The following is a 21,381-nucleotide window of genomic DNA, read 5'->3' on the forward strand; positions in this document are numbered from 1 at the left end:
GGTAGACTCCTGTTAATCTCATGTCCTTCTTCTCAGATGTGCTTATGACACAGTATCACTTGGGTGTATATTTTGGTAATGCTTACATGCTCTTGATAAGTGTTCTTTTCAGAGATATTTTGTGTTCCTGTATTCTGTTTAGAGTAGATTTCCTGGAACAAATTAGATTTGAGCAGAAGAAAAACATAGTTGGTACAGATCAGTTGCTGGGATGGTAATCTTGTCTCTCACCTCCTTCCAATGCGACAGAGTCTTTGCTGTTTAGGGTAGCCTTGGAAAAGATTGGTCATTGTGAATTATCCTGAATAGCAACATGAAGTCAGCAGGATTGAGCTGCAGAGTTTTGGCAGAAGGCTAGTCTGTGACTTAACAGTTCAGCCTAAATTTTATTTGTGTTCGAGGCTTTCTGAATTGCATTTAGAGAGCTGAAGTAGCTGGAAGCTGATTGAGAGAAACCGTGAGGATTGTTTGATGTTAGCTCTTTAAAGCTGAACACTTGTTTGATTTTTCAAAGTATGCATTAAATATTTCAACACAACATTATTAAAGAAACTAGGAAAGAACCCTACCCTGAGGGAGAATGCAAAAAGTTCTGTTTTGTGTTGTAGTGTTAAGTTACCTTCCAGGAATCTACTTGTTTTTCGCTATCTTCTCACAAAAATTCTTGACTAATCAGTAAGTTTGACCTGAGTAGTTCTCTGTTGCAAACTTGTCCATGTAGATCATATTTTAATAGGAATATGATTTTGTGGAAATGACTATATGAAATTACAGCAACTTCATACATATTTGTTTCTTTTATTTTTAATGGTAAAATGTCACTGTGAGTTACAAGTTATTCTCAAGTCTTTCATGAGAAAGGAGTAATTTTCATCTGTACCTTAAGTGGACCTCAAACTTCTCCAAAGCATGCATTTACATCTCAGATTCACTGTGTGGATCTATCCAGAGTCCAAAGTCCCAGAAACATTCTCTCCCTTTATCATTATCAGTATTACTCAATTTAAAATGAAACAATGTTTTATTAAAAGATTGAGAACAGATATACATAGATACATAATAAGGGCTAATAAAGAAATATTGCCTGGTCTGAAAAGCCTGCAGTGTAAGTATATGTTAAGAATTGAAGTATGAAAATAAATAACCTGCATTTGAACATGAGGAAGATAAGGTGACCATGATGAGAAAGGCATTTTTCAGTCATTATTGATTTATACAACTAAATGTGTATCTTGGAATTTGTGATTAAAGGGTCAAGTCAGCTACATGAGAACTCTTAGGCATTTGCAATTTAATTCAGTCACAGCAAAATTAATACAAACTTTATGTACAAACAGTGTGTTCTGGTGGTAGTTTAATAAACAGTCTCAGTAGGGAAATGGGATGGAGCTAAATATCCAGATTTCCATGGAAAATATTTATAAAACAAGATTTAAAAGTCCTCTCCAAAATTAATGATGATTTTTGCATTCATAAGTAACTTCCTGAAGTTACATCAGGCTCAAGTGCACAAAAGACTGTGCTTCTTTTTTCTGTTATGTTCTGAGAACACAGCATGGTCACTCAGACACCCTGTCATTAAATGTCTAGGCACCCTTCTTCAGCTAGCAGTTTGGAAAAAACGAAGTAACTACTCAGTAATTGGAGCAGTCAAGCTGTCACCAATGTTATTTTTCATGTAACCATGTATTTGGAAAAATGTTCCATTGAAAATCATAAAAAAAAAAGTGTATATAGGCTAACATAACTGTGTGTCCCGTAGGAAATATCTTTATGTAAGGATTGACATTTTCATCTCATCTAGGTTCAGAGCAGGCATCTGCAACTTCTGTAGACATTGTTTTATGCCTCCTACTTTTAAATGTCAGTTTATCTCACCTTTTACATGGGCATCATCTGCCCACTTCTTAATCTTGTGTCTTTGCTGAGCTCTTCTGTACTCACAGAGCTTGAGCATGGTTGGGGTGTGGGATTGACAGTGACTGAGTCCCCAGAAAGAGATGTGGTGCAGGCGGGTGTGTCTGAGCTGCCCATACCTGGAAGCACTGCATGTTCTGAGGCTGCCGCAGAGGTCACCTTCATATCTTCTTTCCATGCTCCATGCTTTCCTATGGAGCAGGAAAGCATCCAGTCTACGTGTTAGGGAGCACCAGGTCCTCTGGGTATTCCAGTTCTTTGGCAGTTCTGATCAATATGTCATCAGGGTCTGTTGAAGAGTTGTATAAAAATAAATTATCCCTATTTTTTTACTTTATTCATTTGGTATGTCTAAGAGAATAACTTGGGATATGTTCATTTTACTCAGTTACCTTTACAAACTGTAGTGTAGAGTGTTTTTAGAGGCGAGGAGGACAAGCAAAGCACTCTGAAGCATTTTGTTTGGGATGTTCTGTTTTCTGACTGAAGTCGGATTGTACTGTATGAAGCAGTTGTTTTAATTCTTGCCTTTATTCTTTTTACTCTGTCTGTCAGAGCTAGAGGAGATAGCAGTTTCTAATGACTGACTTTGGGAACAGTATTAGTACAGAACAGATCTGTGGACTGTGCTAGAGGTGTCTTAAAATAGAGTTAGTACAAAAAACTCCCATGTTGTGCTAGACATCAGGCTTCCATAGCAAAATTCATCAGAATAATTGATGGAACATAATTGTCTATTTCACTGCTTGTGTACATTTTAAACACCTGCTTATACAGGGCCTAGTCACAACAGCTTTGTATGAAAAGCTGCTTTTGGTTGCTTGGATCTGGAGGTGAGGTTTTTAGACCCTTGCAAGATGCTGTAGCATAAATGGTGAAAGCTTCAGTTAATTTCATAAATGAGTTTGTTAAGACTTGTGGGTTGCTCTTATGAAACACCTTGGCTTGCTTGCTTGCTTGCTTGCTTGCTTGCTGTGGGATGTGAAAATGCTTATGGTGGGAATTCACTGGAGGCTGCCAAGACAGTTCTTAGCATTTTATGTTTATTTCTGACTCCATCTAACCAGCTTATGAAACTGAAAAATAACAAAGGAAATGGAATAGAGAGGACAAGGGAGCATTTGTGAACTCCCTGAGAGGATTTATGGAAGAGTAATTCTAATCCTGTTTTATTCTACTTTGCATGTTGAATAATGATGGAAGTAACCAAATGGTTTGCAGCATAATCAGTCCAATACAGTTTGCAGATGTTAATCATGCCACTAAGCATGAAGGGAAGTATGAAGAAACTGATGGAAGATAAATTATAAACTTCAAATTAGCATGATTCAGCTCAAAGGATGAAAACATATTTGATTATATCAACAGTTCCTATTCTAGTGACAAAACAATATCCCTAGTACTCCCTGCTTCCTGGGGAATCTGGAGGTGGATATTCATGGACAAAAGTATTATCACAGCAGCTTTATTGATAGAGATAAATGGAGTTTGTGTAGGCTTTACCCAAATCAGAAAGGAGAGATAATCCACTCTCACCCAAAGCAGTGAGTTCTGTCTTATAAGTTAACAGATAGAAACTGATAGAAGTAGTGGGAAACATGTGAGTACTTGTTCCATGTGAGGTGAGAGGGATTTTTTCATATGTTTGTATGAAGTTTCTGTCAGTGTTTTGAGCTTCATGCAAAGATAAAGGAACAGTCTGAAATTTGCATTGTATTTAGGCAATGCCAGCTATCTTCTCTTGTCTGTGGGCTTGCATGTCATGCTTTGAAAGGTGCTTCTCCTTCCTCAAGCACTCTCTGAACTACCTCGTGTGTCTAAACGTATGTCCTGACTATGAATTCTTCATCTCTTTCAAGTCTGTGCAGATCAGGGTGTAGAAATTTATCTTTCTGTGATCAGGTAATGAGATTCTGTGCTTGATCTAGGAAAGAAAACCATGTCTCCTTTAGGACAGATACCCCAAAATACTACCTTTCCTTAAAGTTCTTGCTAGCTGCTTATGGACTTCTTTGAGTGTAAGTTTAAAATTTGGACTAGCAATGAGAATGCTGTTCTCTTTCATCAAGCTGATTAAAAATTAAGAATACACCCATGGATTTTGCCTGCCCAAGTCCAAACAGGGTATTTTCTCCTGCACTTTGATAGCTCTTTCTCTCAAGTAATTTGTGTATCGTGTTGGGCCATGAACATCCTTGAAAACTTTTTAAATTAAAAGCATTGGTTATTCCAACTGAAGCTCTCTGATAGTTCAGGAATAGTTCTTCTTACAGTGTGTTTACAGTTACAATACACTTTATTTTATTTGCTTATAACTTCTTGTAACTTTTTGAGCTTTGGTCCGAAAGACAGTACAGGGGAAAGCAGCTTGGAACTCATTTTGATTGCAGCATATTTCTCAGTTGTCTTACCGTACTTCAGTTTGGGTAAGAAACACTGTACAAAAGCATGGTAAGAATCTCCTTACAAAGCAAAATTATCCTTCTGACACAAGAGCCTAATGTAATGACTGACTTTAACCCTCATTTACCCAAACAATCATATTTACATGACTTCAAATACAGTCCAGGTGAAAGTAGCATGCCTTGCCATTCTGTCTGAGACTTTTGCATATTCCTTTGGCTGTGTTGGAATGTGTTATGCAAGGGCTGTCAGGAAATATCTTTTGTGTCGTACTTCTCTGTAAGCATATAGCAGATAGTCATTGGTTTTTCTACTTTAGTACGTATTCTTTGAGTTCACACAAGCAGTCGGAGAGGAGCTGATTGCAAGGGACTTAAAAAAACCCTCTCTGCTTCATTCACATTGGTGATGGAAGAATTAGGATTTTGGAGTGTTTAGATAACTCTTGGTAGTTTGAAGTTTGGATGTGGGAAAAGCAGGAGTTTTTTATGTTTATTAGTAACTTGTATATCATGTCTTGCTTAAGCAATTGGGTTGCTGGTTATAGAGTAGGAGAAAAGTGAAATGGATTTCAAATAGAAATACTTCTTCTAATTTTAATTCTAAAACAATTACAAAATAAAAGCTTTGCATATTCAGCAAAAATCTGCAGTTTGACAAGTATGACCTAATGTTCAAATTGGTGGGCACTAAGCTTGTAGCAGTAATGGCTACAATTTGCCTTTTCAGACAAATCATTAAAAGGATCAAGTTTGTAACTTGGGAACATGTTTTCCACTTGACTTTCAGCAAGTCGCTGAAATACTGAGCTTTTTGAGTTTCCACTTTTACTTTATAGAAGTGATTTTGTGCTGTGTTATACCTAACAAATGCCAATTCTGTGGGTGTCAATCCTTTAATATCTTTAGAAGATTCCATTACTTAGTCAATGAGCAGGATCAATTCGTGTGAGTCAGTGCTGTAAATCAGATGTAGAGAAAAGTGAATGTGCTCAAATCTGCAGTATTTTTAGTGAGTAGACAGTGTAAAGGCAATGATGATATTGCTCATTCTGAACCACACACAAGGAGCTTTTTTTGTTCAACACTGACATTCCAGTCCCTGTAGTCATGCGCCAGTCATATATAAATTATCTGTTTTAGGTGCATCCCTTGTTAATGGGTGCTGTATTATTGCTTTACCACATGAACATTTGGAAGATAGAGTTGTTAATGCTTCTAAATGCCTTACTTTGAAGAAGCTATAAGTATGTCAGAGTGTGAGAGTTTGTATTAACTGATCCATTAAGGTAATTTCATGTAAAGGATTTTACAAAGATCTTAAAATATTTAAGCTACCGTTCTCTTGTGTTTCAGTAAATAAAAGAGCACTGTTTATTGCAAATTTTAGGTCTGTGCCAATGCCCTATCAGAGCATACTGTTAGAGATTTTTAGACTTCTATTGTTCTTATTTATATAAAATTTGATCTCTAGGTGTCAGGTGTCTGTTTTGGTTGTCTATTAGGTTTCCTGAGTCCAATCCTAATGTGCAAGACACCATAGAAGAATGTAGCTGTTTCTGTAACAGGAACAAACAAGTAGATGATGCCTCATACATAACACAAGATTTATGAAGACAGCTCAAATCTGAACTGGGAAATTTTTAATGATGCAGTGGTGCATTTGACTCTGATCTGCTTTGATTGTAAAATGTAAACTCAGTTGTAATGGTAGAGGGAGAAAAGGAATTACTAGCTTGTAACTTAGAGCTTAGAGCTTTACATGATTCAGACAGCTATGGTGGTATTATTAACACTCATATTATGAACAAAGGAAAATTATCTGAGGCCTCATGGCCATTGCTAGTGAAAAATAAGGAAAAATAAGGAAGTGTAAACAAGTACCTATTGTATCTCATTCCCTCTCCCCTAAAAAAGTATGCAAGCAGATGATGGGATGAAGGAGTATGCATGTATGTGGTGTGCATGAAGTGAAATAGGGAACTGGGGAGATGCTGAGATGAAATGAGAGCTTAGAGATGAAATGCAAAGTGATTGAAGAGAAGGCATGGATACAGTAGAAATAAGGAGAGCTGAAAATCATGGTTGCTAAGGCTCTACCTTGGTATGGGGTGAGGCACACAGAGATAGCAGAGCTCCTAGTTCAAGGTAATGAAAGAATAAGACAGAAGTTTAGACTGCAGAGTCCCAACCCCATGTTCAGTCTACATCCACATATGCTTCATAGGTCTTTATTTTACAGAGCGTAGAGGGGGTTTTTTTTGGTTTTTTTTTTTTTATGTGCAAAGGGTGAATTCTCACCTGCTTGTATATGCACTTCTTTGCCAATATGCAGATCATGCTATTTTGGGAATGTGTTACTTTGTGAGGGCAAATTGTAGTTTAGTCCATGGAAAATTTTAGGAAGAAATGAGATGGGATCTAGGAGGAAATAAGAGGATGAGAGGTGTGGAAGGTGGAGAGAAAGTAGATCATAATAATGGTAAGTTTACCTGTGATCAGAGTGAAGAAATGATTGGATGAAATAGAAATCAGTGAATCAGAAAGAAAGAAAACTACTAAAGAACAGCAAAGCTGGCCTTTATTATCTATCTATCTATCTATCTATCTATCTATCTATCTATCTATCTATCTATCTGTCTATCTATCTCTCTATCTATTTATCTATCTTTCGATCCATTTTTTGAGTTGTCTCAGTTCTCCAATGGTTTAAACACCATTTACTATAAAGTACATACGTGCTTGGTTTTGATTTCCCTTTGAGGAAGTGTCAAGGTGCAATGCTAGAAAACTTAATGCTGAAAACCAAGTGGTTCTTAAACACTCTAGGTTGAAACATGAATAGTAGATAAATAGAAGATATTCTTGGTAGAAAAGAGGTCCACTGTATGATCTCCATCTAGGAAAAAAGGCTAATATGGAAGTGACTGGCAGCAGAGGCTTCTCCTGAAGGCTGGGCCAGCTTAAACTGACTTTCCACAGAACAGGTGAGGCTGACAGGCACTCTGCAAGTGTCTAGTCCCACACTCAGCATAAAGCAGGGTGAGCTGGTGATGTTTACGGTGTTTCTTCTTTCAGAATGAACAAGAAGTGCTTTTAAGCCATTACTGCAGCACTGCTGTTGCATCTTAGGAAGAAATGAAGAAGTGGAAAAATTTAGAAGAATTAAGGAAAATTAAGACAAAAGGTAGTAAAGTTTCCTAAATATCTAGTAAAAGAAACACTTTAGGCTTTATTTCAGTTCTGGTAAAAAGTTCAAGTAAGATTTTATAATTTGAATTAATAGATTCTTTTTATATCTCTTTTCCTCACACACACGCTGATGCACGTTTAGCATCTCCCATAATATTTATAACCTGGGATCATCATTGTACATTAGCTATTAATTCACTGCAGTCAAAGTGTTCCCTTTGTGGGTAGCTGAACACACCTTTGCCAAGTGGCTCACAGATCTTCTCAATTGCTGTTTTACTGGAGATACTCTACATCCCAGTGCTTTCTCACTGGTGCAATATGAGTATGCCAGTCTGCCTCGCAGTGGCCAGTGTTCCAGCCTTTCACATTTATGTACTTAAAACATTAGGTTTATATTCAGTCCTCAGGCTGGATGATAATCCAGTGTAAAGATCAGAATAGTGTGTAATATATAATGGCTTTTTATATATATATAATGACATATTTTATATTATGATCATGAGTGGCATAGGAATAGTTGTCCTAAGTGAAAGAACTTTTTGCGCTGCCCTCAAACTACATTTTGTCCTGATACCTCTTCTGTATTCTGCACAAAAATCAGAATTGCCTTATTAAAGAAGAGTCTGTCATTCTTTCTGTTTTATATTCTGCCATGTTTTGCTCCATTTAGTGCTGTTTGCTTTCTGCAAATAGCAGAAACCAGGAAGACTTGATGGCACTTCTAGTGTGGAAATGAGGAACCAGATTTAGGAAAATGTAATCTGTTTTTGAAAATAGAAAAAAAATATGGCAGGATTCAGAATCTTTCTAATTTGCTGTTTGATTTTTTGAAACTTCTTAAAAAAGAGGTCAGAGAGGGAGCAATGTAACAGGATCCTTTATACTGAAGCAAAATAGGCAAGCTATCTAGTAACTATTATTTAGCCTATGTCAGTTTTATTCATGGTGTCAAAGGCTAATGCACTGTTCCTTCAACTGTCTGGCATGGTTGAACAGCCTGGAGCATGAGGTGGAATAATATAAACATACAAGAAGTATTTATAAAAGGTCCTTCACCTTTTCCTGACAGATGACAAAATATGTGAACTAACTGGAAAAGTGTAGGTATAGTTTAGATATTAGGAAGAAATTTTTTACTTAGAGAGTGATGAGGCACTGGAACAAGTTGCCCAGAGAAGTTGTGGATGCTTCATCCCTGGAAGTATTTAAGGCCAGGTTGGATGGGGCTTTGAGCAGCATGGGACAGTGGAAGGTTGCCCATGGCAAACAGTTTGAAACCAGGTGATATTTAAGGCCCCTTCCCGGGCCTTAAAACTGTTCTCTGATTCTGTTGGTCATGAAGTTTCACTTCTTCTTGGCGCTTCAGCCAGCCAGTCATGATTGTAGGCCTCCTCCCTTTATCAGCCCCTTTGCCTCTTGAAATTGATGGTATGGTACTACAGAGCAGGCATGTTTTAGAACTTAGGCCTTTTCCCTCATAGCTATTTTGAATTTTAAAGGCATCATTTTCATAAGTAAGAAGAGGACAGCCTATAGTTGTGGCACAATTTCTGTACTGCCACAACCCTTCTGCAGAGCATATGTGGAAGCATCTGCAGCTGGAGGGAGTCCATTTGTAACCCTTGTGAGGAGTGTGGTCATGAGATTGCCTCCACATTTGACATGGCCAGCCCCAACATGGAGACACGCCATGTATGGCCTTTAAAGTAGGAGAAATTTAAACTTTAGTTCTGGTCAATAGATGTGAGTAATTCAAACTAGGGGAAAAACATTCCTTAAAAAGCAGTGAATTGAGTTACCAGAACCCTTTATTTCACGTGGGAGTTCTCAGGTGTAGGAACTGGTGGCTGCAGCTGAAGTATTGGTTACCAAAGGTCTTCCAAGAGAGGTTTATGCCCTTTCAGAAAGTTACATTTCTGTGACTTGTAGCAACAGTCAGCAACAGAAATGTACCTTGTAATAACATTCCTTTTTGCACAAGACTCTGAACCAGAACCTGTTGACATCCCTTGCTTTTTTTGGACAGGGCCATTGCAGTGTTCTGTCACACAGCCTCTGAAGCTGCAATGTTATCTGTTCTTCTCCAGGGGCACATGCAGGGATATGCACTATGAGCTGTCCATGTTTTCTGTCTTCAGCTGGCTCTGATGCAGTTGTCTATTTATTGAATGTCTTGAAGGTCAAATTAGCTTGAAGGTCAAATTAAAACCTTCAAATTAAAAGGTCAAATCCTGTCTTTGTGGCTACCACAAACTATTTCTGCCCATGGCCATCTTGGAGGCCTGTAAGCTCTCACAGCTGTCAGTCATTTTGGAGAGTAGTAGAGAGCCTCCCCTGCTAAATTCCTCTTTCTGTGCTTTTGAATACTGGCTTGCCAACTAGGCAGGTGTTGTTGCTGTTTCTCATGGTGCCTGGAGCTTGTGCGTTGCATGTGCTTTTGCAGTGGCCTCTCCCAGCGTGCTCCAGGCAAACATTAACGCAGCCTATTCTGCTGCCATCACAAGAAGTCATGCAACCTACCAGTGGTGTAGTAAAGCCCAGGTGCCTTAAGAAAACAGGTTGTGAGTCAGGTGGATGGCACAGGGCCTGTTCCTGCCCAGCGGCTGTGAGTTTCAGTGATACAGTTGTTAAGCACAAAGGTATCACCTCTGGCACATGCAGTCTTAGTGATGTGGTGTGGCAGAGATGTTTGGTATGCACTTGCTCTGTGCTAACACAGTCCCTCAGGCAGATGCTTTTGGCTCATGTCAGAGGCAGGGTAATAGATGTTTCATTTGGTTGGACCAACATGGCTGTTCTTTCATTCCGTGCTGTGTGAGGAAGGCTGACAGGGAGGGAAACTTTCCTTTCTGTTTATTAAGCACCCTGTTGTTTTGTTAAAGAAAATTATAAAATGAGTACACATGGCTTTATTTTAGAAAAGTAATAGTTTGGAATGTCTTATGGTTGTTTTAGGGTGCAGTTCACCAGATAATCATGAAGGCAAAGGTAATCAGAGGAAATATTCTTCCTTTCACTTCTTGGCAAAGCAGGCCATACCTGAATCTTGGACATGGCATACTCTACAGGTCCTGTGGCAAGTACAACAGCAGCATGATCACTAACCAACAAAGAAGCTGAGGCACATTTTTGCTTTCAGACTGTTGAGCTATAGTGTCTTGAGGCCTTGGAGAAACTTGAATAATTTGCTTTTCCTGTTGGTGTGTTCAGAGAGTTCCTCAGGTCAGAGTCTGCATGTTCCTGTGAGGACTGGAAATATCTGTCCAGTTGCACAGCTCAGGCCCAAGTGTGTCAAATTTGAGTAGTGAGATGTTGATAATCCTGGGAGAAGAATGAGACTGTCTTTTTCTGCCATCCTGCTGGTGTTGCCTGTGGCAACTCTGAACTGACAGTTTGTACCTTCCTGGTGCTAAAGGAAGAGGGATTCCCTGTGTTTGCAGTCTTTATGCAATTCGCTCTTGCCCATCCATATTCTCTGAAAAGTGTTCATGCTACAGTAAACACTCACAATTAATCACAATCACCTAGCGTTTAAGTGGTTAAGTTTTGTGGCCATGGTAATTTTCACAAACTTTAATTTGCTCCCAGCAGTCAGGACAATGTTTTTACTAAGTACAGTCTATGCTTCTACAAGCAGGTTCTTTGACTGCGTTAAGTGTACAGCTAGGCACTGTTCTCACTGACCACCACCTTCAGTAAAAGGATGTTCATATGTACTGTTTTGTACACCAGCTGGCCTTGGAGCAGTGATCCTTGCCACTGAGCTCCCATACTCTGTGCATACCAAATTAATTCCTGTCATTTATTACTTACTTTTTAAGAACAAGACGTGGAGCTTCTGAGGGTTTTCTAATGCTTCTTTCAGCTCTTCTAAGTTCCAAAATTACTTAAATTTTAATTAGGTATTTCAGATTTAGCTAGTTAGGTACCCTGTATTTTTCCAACTCATCCCATTGCGGGTGGCTACTGATAGCCATTTTCTTCTGTTCTAATTCTGAAAATGCAATCAGGATTGTGAACAATATTATGGAAATGCTATAATTAAGAGGTGTTCTTATAGTTCAGCGACTTGGTCACAAATTTGTTTGCTTCAGTGTGAGGGGGATAGTTAAAAAAAAAACCAAAACAAAACAACAAAAACCTCAGCTACAGTGGCAGCCTCAGAATTCAGTGTCTGTTACCTAGTCAAAGAGATATCTTGGTGTTTTAAACGGAAGCGGTAGCCTAGCTGAGTGGGGGTATTTTTGAAGGGGAAGAGGAACTAGGCTGCGTGGAATGCATCATTGGTATCTAAAAATGTTAATGTGGTTGTAGCATCCTTCATAAATTACAAAAAAAGGTCAGTGAGCCAGAATGGTTTTTTACACTGGCCCCTTTAACTGCTCTGCCGATAAATGAGTGTAGATGAGAACCAGATTCATTTAGCTTAATGGGGGTCAGCATTTCTTTGGGAAGAGAAGAGCTGCAAGCAAAGGTCCTGTGTATGGCTGTGTCAGCTTCTGTGTGCATCTGGGAAAGTAACATTGGAAACTAAATCCTCCCAGAGAACAGGTGGAACTTAATCTTGGCCTTTAGCTCCTCAATTAACCTTGTCTCTGTAACACTGGATTCTGGATGAGTGGGACATCTAGAGTAATTCTTAAGTAGCTTCTTACATAGGTAATGAAATATGAGTGGTTTGCGGTATTACTGCTTCCAAGCATGGCAGGACTTAAAAAAGATAACACAGAAGAAGAATCTCAGGTAATAGGATCTCTTCTGAACCTGCTCTGGACAAGATATGAACCAGGACCAATTCTTCTCTGTCTCAGCAACAAAAATGTTATGGAAAAGGGAGTTTAAGGAACTGAAATGTCAGAGGGTTGCCTTAGCTGCACTTCAGATGCAGCTGACTCCATTGGCTGGGGGATGTGTGTGTGTGTGTGTGTGTGTGTGTGCGGAAAGCACAAAAGGTGCAGCACGAGGTATTTTGCTGGTGCCAGTAAGAAAACTGTGTGAGCCTAGTAGTAGACGCGACACAGGTTGTAGACTGAACTGATGAATTTTTTACACTTTTTACGCAGACTGAGGGGTCCATGTGCATTCATATTTGCGGTCACATATGCTTGTGCATTCTTATTTTGGTGTATAGCCAGTCAGCTAAGGCAGATAAATATCTTCCTAAATATCTTCCCTTCAAAATAGTTTGCTGCTTCATTTAGCAGAACTTTATGATTTTAATTTGTCCAGTATAGTCATAGTTTAGTCTTAAAAACCAAATATGTCAATTTTTTTAATACTAGACAGCTTTACTGCTTATGATTCACATTTTTTGGAATGTGATTGCTCTTCTGGCACATTTCTCTTGTTTAATTTCACTAAAAGGGGTTGCTAATAATGCATAAAAGGTCTAAAAGATTCTAGATTTAGGATGGAAAAATATGGAAAATGAACTTCATATGAATTGGCATGATTATTGCAAGCAGACCAAACAGATTCAGTTTTCCTTTTCTGAAATATAATATTTTCTAGTTCTTTGTGTAGACTTTCATCTGTCTTACACAGCAGTACATGTGTGTGGAGGTGCCACATATTAGCATCATCTTGACTGCTACTTCATAAAGAAAATTACATATTATCCTTTCTGAGACAGACTGTAAGGAATTCAATAATTGCGTTGTAAGCAGGTATAGTGTGTGGCAGTTTTGATTGAAGAAATAGTTCTGAATTGTAAATCATGCAAAACTCTAAGCGCAGAAGATGAATGATATGTTAAAATAACAGGAAGTAAGTGTCATGGGTCAAGACTCTGCTGAGTAAGGTTTTGGGTGCACACAAAGGTGACTCTAGTCAGAAGACTAATAGTCCAGGAATAAAAGCAGGTGAACCTCCTGCGAATCATGCATTGAGCACAATGAGAAACACAGTTTGTAGTTTCAGAGACAGATGGAATTATGTTTTTTCAAAAAAAAAAAAAAAAAAAAAAAAAAGGCCCAAGCTTGATGTTACAGAAGATGAGCTGAGAAGTGATGAAGAGAGTGAGGGAGGAGTGAAAATAGAGGCAAGGAAATATAGTAGAGGAGGACTTCAGTTCCAAGGGAGAAGACCTGAAAAGGTGTGCAGGTAGGGAGTTTCTTAAGTTGTGATGAGGAAAGAGGAAAAGGTTGCTGTATGACTAAGAGAAAGCAAGCCAAAGGTAAAAGTCACTCTCTTTTCCAGTTTTGTACTGTGGAAGGATTGATTATATTCTGAATACAAAGAGAAGAGTGTGAAGGGACTAAGATAGGAGCCCAGAGCTGCATAGGAGTTGCTGGGATTGAAGATGCCATACTTAGTTGTGATGAGGAAGGTGGGACTCACTTCAGTTCTGCTGGAAGTATGACAAAAACAGGCATAGTGTGATTTCTTGTCTAACTGGGGAAAGTCCCAGCCAGACTTCAAAATGGTCCCTGATGTCGTGGAGAGAGAAAAAAAAAGTCAGTGAGAAAGTGAATGAAACAAGGAATGAAAGGAAGACAAAAACCCTTGAGGGGAGAGGATTGAGGTCTGAAGGCATGAGTGAGAGGCTAGATGATGTATTGCAGAACAACAATGTAAGAGCTTTTTCTGAGTGAAGATGGTATTGGAAATGCATCTTTTACAAGTATTTTTGCAAACATTGCCAGACTTTGTCCAGACTTGGTCCAGTCACCATGACTGGGCCAAGAAGCTGCTCTGAGCTCAGTAGCAGAGTGAAAGCTTGGGAAGCTAGCTTTTTTCCTGCCTCTAAGGGCTGCCAACCTGAAATGAAGCTCTTGCAGTCATTGGAACTGTATGGTCATGAGGCTGGTTTGTTGGCATGGAATTTGATACCAGAACCTCTCTATGTCTCAAAATAATATCGTGGGACCAGATGAAGACATTTGCGCTTCTATTGTGAGTGATATCTTGCTGCTTAGTTATTAAAAGTGTCCTGGTCACCTGTTTTTTATGGCACCCCTCACTAAAGCTGCATAGTCATGAATTCCAATGCACCTTTTTAAGAAAACCAAACAAAAAAAGAAAAGTGAAATTAATATATTTAACCTTCAACTTGAGATGCATCAAGGCCAGATCAGTGTCACTAAAGATCAGACAGGCAGGGCCAAGAAATGTGCTTCTTTTGCCACAGCCACTGTAGGATCAAAAAGGTAGGAAGCTGAGAAAGCACAGCTCGTACAGTGGCATTCAGCCTCAAGATTGGATGTGAACAAATCCAAGAATACAGTAACATATGCAATCAGCAGACAGACTTTTCTCTATTTCAATTAATACAGTGAATTTCAATGTGTACAATATATACAATTAAAATGATGAATGCGAAATAAATGAGGCCTCTCCTACCCACCATGTGCAAATCATTGTGCATGCAGAAGCAGCTGATTAGAACTGTGGTTCAGCTGTGTAAAATTAGAAGGGTGGTTTGTTCTGGCATGGTGTTGGGTGCTGTAGGGTTCAACCAGCAGCAAGAGAAATCTCTTTGCCCTAACCTGTCTTATTGCTTTCTCAGCACCGCAAACACCACTGATGGAAATAGAAGCCACCCATCAGTGCAAAATCAGGGCTGTGATAGACTCCACAGATAATAGATTGAACGTATACATTCACAGAAAGGGAAAATTTTGCCCTTGACCTGTAAATGACTTCATACATAAGATTGTGTGCAGATCATTACAGGTCCTCTCTGACCTGTAATTCGGTGGCTGTAGTAGTTATAGCCAAGATTGTAAACTTTTTTGAGAGAGAGATGTTCCACTGCCTTTTATGCCTTCTTGATTTTGTATAAAAAGAGCCATGGGGCTGAGCACAGCCATATAACCAAAGGGGGAAATTTTTAAATTTGAAAATTTAAATAGTGGGAATGAGATATTTAATAATTGTCTTTTGATTTGAAATATTCTTTTTCTGTTTTTATCAGAAAGAATTAATTCATAGATGTTACAGACCCTTTGATATGGCATTTAGATATTGTCCAGTTCATGGCATTGAAACACCTCGTCATTCATTGCTTGAATCTTATGGAACAGACAGAGCTAGAGCACAAATGTAAACTGAACAATTGATTATTCAGTGAATTATTCTTCTCTTTTTGTGTAGCACCATGTAATTCCTTGTAAAGCTCTTGCTGAACTTACTGTGTGGTCATACAGGAGTTGTACTACACTGAAGGCGCATTTATTTCTGGCTTTGCTATAGAGTAGATTTGTGCGTTGTCCTTTGCCTGTTGTACTCATCTCTTTCCCTCTTACTTAATGAGTGTCTGTATCATTGCACAGCTCACTTTTTTTTTTACCTATGTTCTTTTAACCTTTTTTGGACTTTTTTTTATTAGCATAAAAAAATGTGTATTTCCATGATGTGAGCAGAAGTGTTGTATTTCAGAGTTCAGAGCTAAAGGGATAATCGCCTTCTAAATGTGATTATTCCAGTATAGAATTTTTAATCCTCTATATACTTTGTGTAAGATAATGGTTGGCGTATTATCTTATGACATTATTTCTGTAATTATTAAGCAAAGAAGCTGCAGTGCTACTGTGCTGGGTTTTTATATCCTATTAGTGTAGAAAGCAACTGAATCTAATTCCAGTAGTAGCAATTCCTACTTTTGTCAATGTTACCATATGGTAAAGATGGCATTTCTAATCTCTCAGTAGTGAGAGAATTTGTAATTAGTAATTAAAGGGAAACTAATCACATGGGTGTTTTGAAAGTAGCCAATTTCTCTCACACATGAACCTACTGTCTTGGACACAGCACTGTGCACTCCTTTGTGCCGACAAGAGCCTGTATACTTCTGCTAATGCACTGTTGTTTGCACTAATCCACTGAGGGTAAGGACAGAAGTCATCACATTTATTCCTTCTTGTAGTGGATGGTAAACAGAAAAATCGCTTCATATTTTCACCTTGCTGTTTTTTTTGGGGCTGCATCTCTTTAGAAGGAAATGTCTACAGTCATCTATGTCAATGATCATTTGGTTGTTGGATGTTTTTCTTCAAGTTCACTTGGTTTGATTGCATTTAAAAAGAAATCTTTGCTTAATAGTTTCCCAGTTTTAACATAGTTGATTTGTTTAATAAAGATATCAGAAAAGTAGTTTTATAAACTAAGTTATGACTTCTGTGTAAAATAGGGAACGATTATTAATAGGGAATGATTTTGTTTAGGACTGCTAGATGAGCCAAGAACAAAGGAAGATGCTTTCTTTGTGTTGCAGTAAATAGTATTGTAGCTGGACCTACTAAAGAAAAGCTGTTGGAGACAATTTGTAGGAAAAGAGGCTGTAGAAGAAAAACTAAGTAATATGTTGAGGAGGGAAAACTCAGTAAGAAGGAGGATGAGTGAAATTTAAGATAAATAATGAGAAAATAATCACACCCTTTCCTATGTTTTATCTAACGGTTGGCTTTTTGCTCCCCATTTACTTATTTCTATCACATTAGCGCTAATCAACACAAAACAGCAGTTATTTGAAGTTTTCCTGCCACACAAATTATAACTTTTCATATAATCCTGTTTTGTTTCATTCTGTAAAGACTTTTTCTGTAAAAATCAATAGTCTAAACCTCTCCTTTTTTAGTGCCAAATTTCTCATAGAAAATATGCTCAAAGCCCTTTCAGTCCTAGAAATTATCGAAAGTCTGAAAAGTCATATTCTGCCTCAGTGGGTATTAACAAAAACATAGTAGTAGGACAGGCAATTAATAGCATCTTTTACTCATTTACAGTAATTAACATGAGTAAACACACATACACACACACACATATATATGTGTGTATTTAAAAGTATATGTAGCATTTATGTTATTACACAGTCTGACAAACACAAAACTGAGTTTTGTCTAGAGGTACTTCATATTGTCTTGAATCAATTTACAGTTTCTTTTAATGTATAGATTGCAAATGGGCTAATTTTGAGGAAGCCAAAATAAAAATGCACATGGATACGTAAAAAACTGGAGTTAGGACCATGCTGTGGGAGCTCATTAATGATTCATAATGGTTGGTTTCAGTTTCCCCTCCTTCCTTTCACAAGACAAAATCCAATCAATACTTTTCTTTCAAGGTCAGAAGTGCTGCTTGGTGTCTGTCCTTCTCACAACGCTTGTCCAGTCAGACGAGTGTTTTGAAAGATTTAATTACTATTTTATTTGAGGTTGTTATCAATAACTCTTAACATAGGTGGACTCAGACAAAAAGTCACATTATTACTGGAGAGAGGGCTCTGCCCTGATCCAACTACAAGGGTGCTGCTTTTGTGGACAGCATCATGTTAGGCATGAAAGGGGCTTTCCCCTGCCATCCTATCTCCAGTAATACTGTGGTTTCATTATGGACAGGAAGGCTGTAAACAGTGTTATTTATCAATTTTTTGATTTTGCAAGATTTGTAAAATAGAGTTGAGTTTGAGAAAATTTTTTGTATTTGCAGGGAAAGGTTGTTTCCATTGCAAGGGCAATGATACTTCTTAATGTGTTTTGGTAGTTTGTTTTCCAGAGTTGCAAGTGAAATGTATATTTTTAAAAATCTTAATATGGGTTTTGTCTGCCTTTTTTCTAGATTTTTTCTTTTTTTCCCTTTATTTAGAAATAAGTTCAGTGTAGGCTAAGTAAACATATTACATGCTTGTTAATTAACCTCACTTCCTGAAGTTATATTCTAAATCCTAAGGGGAATACCAGATCCAGTATTTTAATTGCAGCAAAGGAAACAAAGCTCCTTTAATGGCAGTGGAAATATTTGTCCCTGTAAAATATATTTCCTATTTTGAGAAATATAATAAACAGTTAGAAATACAGAAAAATATTTGAATATTTTTTTGTTTAGAATCCTGTTAGAGTATTCTCTCAGCCAAGCATTCTCTTTTTGAATAAGCTGCTAAAATTGAGGTTTGATGCTTTGTCAAGAAGCAAGCAAGGCTGCGTATCCTTCCTTAAATGCTTCAGTTTTCAGAAAAACATCATACTGCTTTACAGTGTCTACTTTTTGAAAATAAATTCTGTGATTTTAAAGTGATATTTAAGATCTGTTAACTTGAGTAGAATGAGCTGAATATATCTGCAGGAGCTGAAAAGTTTGGTCTAGTATAATTTTTGTGTTGGCTGAAAAATAATAAATAACAGTCAGGCCATCCCTTCTTCCTTCTCCTGCCTTTTAGGAAAATCTAGAGAAGATAAAGGTCTAAAGTCATGACAGAGTTCAGAGTTATCATAATAATTCCAGGAGCAAACTTCTGCAGGTCAACTTTATTATAGAATATTATGAAATTATTCACACTTGTTGAATATGATGGACCTAAATTTGCTATTGGTCATAATCCCTAATCAGTCAAAGAATGTCTACTTGTTCTACTGACATAATATTTAATATGGCCTAAATCAGTTCTTTATATATTCTATTGATTCTGTGGTGTTCATAAAAGGCTAGTAATAGAAAATCTATTTCTATTTCCTAGTTTCCAAGGAAAAAGATCTTCAGTGATTCATGTGAAATTTGTTGGAGGGAAGTTTGTATGTACAGATATATATATATATAAATGCAGATACTCAAATCTTCAAGCAGTATCATTTAAATAGATTATTTAAATTGAGCCTTGCCATTCGGCTGGGATTTGCTTTTATATATATTTTATTTTTAGATATTTGTCCCTGCATTGAATTCATAAGCTATGTCCAGGTCTGCTGGCTACATATCTGCTGCCTTTTCAAGTGAAGTTAATTTTTCTTCATGCTGCAAAGAATACTCAGCACTGAATTTGCAAATCTTCTGTCCATGTTTATGTGATGCCACGTGCTGAGGTACTTTGGAGTAGAACAGAAGGAGATGTAGATACCTGTTGCTTAGCTACATGGATAATTCCTGCCTTCAGCAAGGGAACACCAAGGTCTCTGGCACAACAGTGGGGAAGTCACAGAAGCTTTAGGCAACACAAGTTGGTTATAGGTTACTTTTTCAGTACTGGGAGTGAGGAGCAGGGCCAGGTGCTGAACAAACTGTTTCGATGTTAAGTAGTAAGGGGTTTGCCTCTGTGTGATACCCAATAAAAGCAAAAGTCCTGGATAAAACTCATAAGGACTAAGTAAAAAAATTGCTGCATGCAGTATGACCAAGCCTTAACTCTGACTTTTGTGCGGGCTATTAGTACACCAAGTTTGTCTTTGCAGGCCAAGAATATACAACAAGAAGAATTTGGCCAGTGGCTGAAGAATATCTCTTTGCTGCTTATCATAAAACATGATAGTGCAATTTTTAATAAACATTTTTAAGTGATACCCATTTCTATAGCTCTAAATGACATGCAAGTTACATCTGGTAGAATTCAGTCCAAAAAAAGGCAATAATGACAGTCTTTCTCATATAGATGATTATGTGTGAAAAATGTGAAATAAGAACAATCTAAAAGTATCACAATGGATGTTTTCTCTTCTGCAGTGTAGAATGAAAAATAAAGCAATTGATGAAGAAATATAAATTTTAAAAAGAGTATCATTGGCAATTGCAAACCAAACCCTTGACATTAATTGCATTAATGGTAACGCATTCCATTCCAGTTCATGGTGAAGTAAAAGGAGTTGGTCTGGTAGATCAAATATGGCTTTCATTGCAAGACTGCAACAGTGAAGGTGAGATAATAAAGATTATTCAGACTAACCTGTAAAGAATGTTGTTATTAAATATACCTGATAAATTATTTATTCTTAGAACAGATGTCACTATAAAATACTACATATGTTTCAGTTATTTTTTCACAATGTATGTATCCTGTTATGTATATTTCTGTATACATGAATACATACATTTTTGTTTGAAAAAATATACATGCAGTCATAATTGTGAATAACTAATGATGCATATAACGTTCCCTTATGAATCTGGGAAATTAATGTCAGGGCTTTGAACAGAGCTTGAAAGGGTTTTTTTCTTATTGAAATATTTGAAAAATTGAAACAGTCTAAATAACCATGTGAAAACATAAGTTGCTGTCCTTCTTTGCTCATTACAAATACATTGTGAAGCAACTGTTATGAATCCACTGGCGTAAGCACACCTATCTGTGTATCCAGGGAGATGTAGAATATCTTATGTTTCGACAGGCTTGTCTGTGGTTTGGGTGGGGTTTTTTAAAAGTTTTTTGACATTTTTTTCAATCAACATCTTATTTTTCAGTCCAGGCAAGAGTGAAATCACAAAAGCTCTCAAGTAGCTTTAATGCATTTTTCAGACAGAATGTCAAAAACTGCTTTGTGATACATCAATATTCATGGCAGCATGCCTAAATAATTACCATTGGCCAAATGCCAGACTTCTGGGCCCTACACTAACAAATACTGGTACAATTATTTTGAAAAGTAGAAATTCAGTTGCAATAATAGCATGCATCTCACATAACTGACTCACCTCTTCCAATTAACTTCCCATAATCAGAAATAACTTAGTTCTGTATTATGTCTTAAGTGGTCTCTCTGGACAGTAGTCATAGTCTGTGGTTTGCATGTACTATATAATTTGACTCGGTTCTGGGGCAATGCACAGCAGTCTTTGAGGTTACCAGTATGCCATCAAAGCCAGTGGGACTACGGTATGTTCTCTGGCCTGTAGTGAAAGGTATAGATTGTGTCCACAAGTTTAAAACTTGCTTCTCCCTCATTCCTCAAGTAGGATGGCCCCATACATACTTGAAAATTTTTTTTGACCCATGCTCTCCTTTGGAATATTGGACTACTGGAATATTTTCTAGGAAACTACTGTTTGTCTTAGGCCAAAATAGTAGCTTACTTCAATACTATTAAATAATTGTGGATAAAAAGAGAAGATACACCCCTACATATTTTTATTTATTGGCAAATGTGTGCCCTGAACCTCTTTGTCT

The 21,381-nt window shown here is 37.5% G+C and overlaps 1 protein-coding gene across 1 annotated transcript in view; it reads left to right on the plus strand.

The window, feature by feature from the left end:
* The window catches only part of NTRK2 (neurotrophic receptor tyrosine kinase 2), a gene marked incomplete at its 5' end in the record, with an annotated part of 205,074 nt that overhangs the window by 58,953 nt on the left and 124,740 nt on the right, over window positions 1-21,381 (plus strand). The gene's annotated exons all lie outside the window — the stretch shown is intronic.

Source organism: Zosterops lateralis, assembly GCF_965231275.1.
Source record: "Zosterops lateralis genome assembly, chromosome: Z".
In the NCBI taxonomy this organism is placed as follows: Eukaryota; Metazoa; Chordata; class Aves; order Passeriformes; family Zosteropidae; genus Zosterops; species Zosterops lateralis.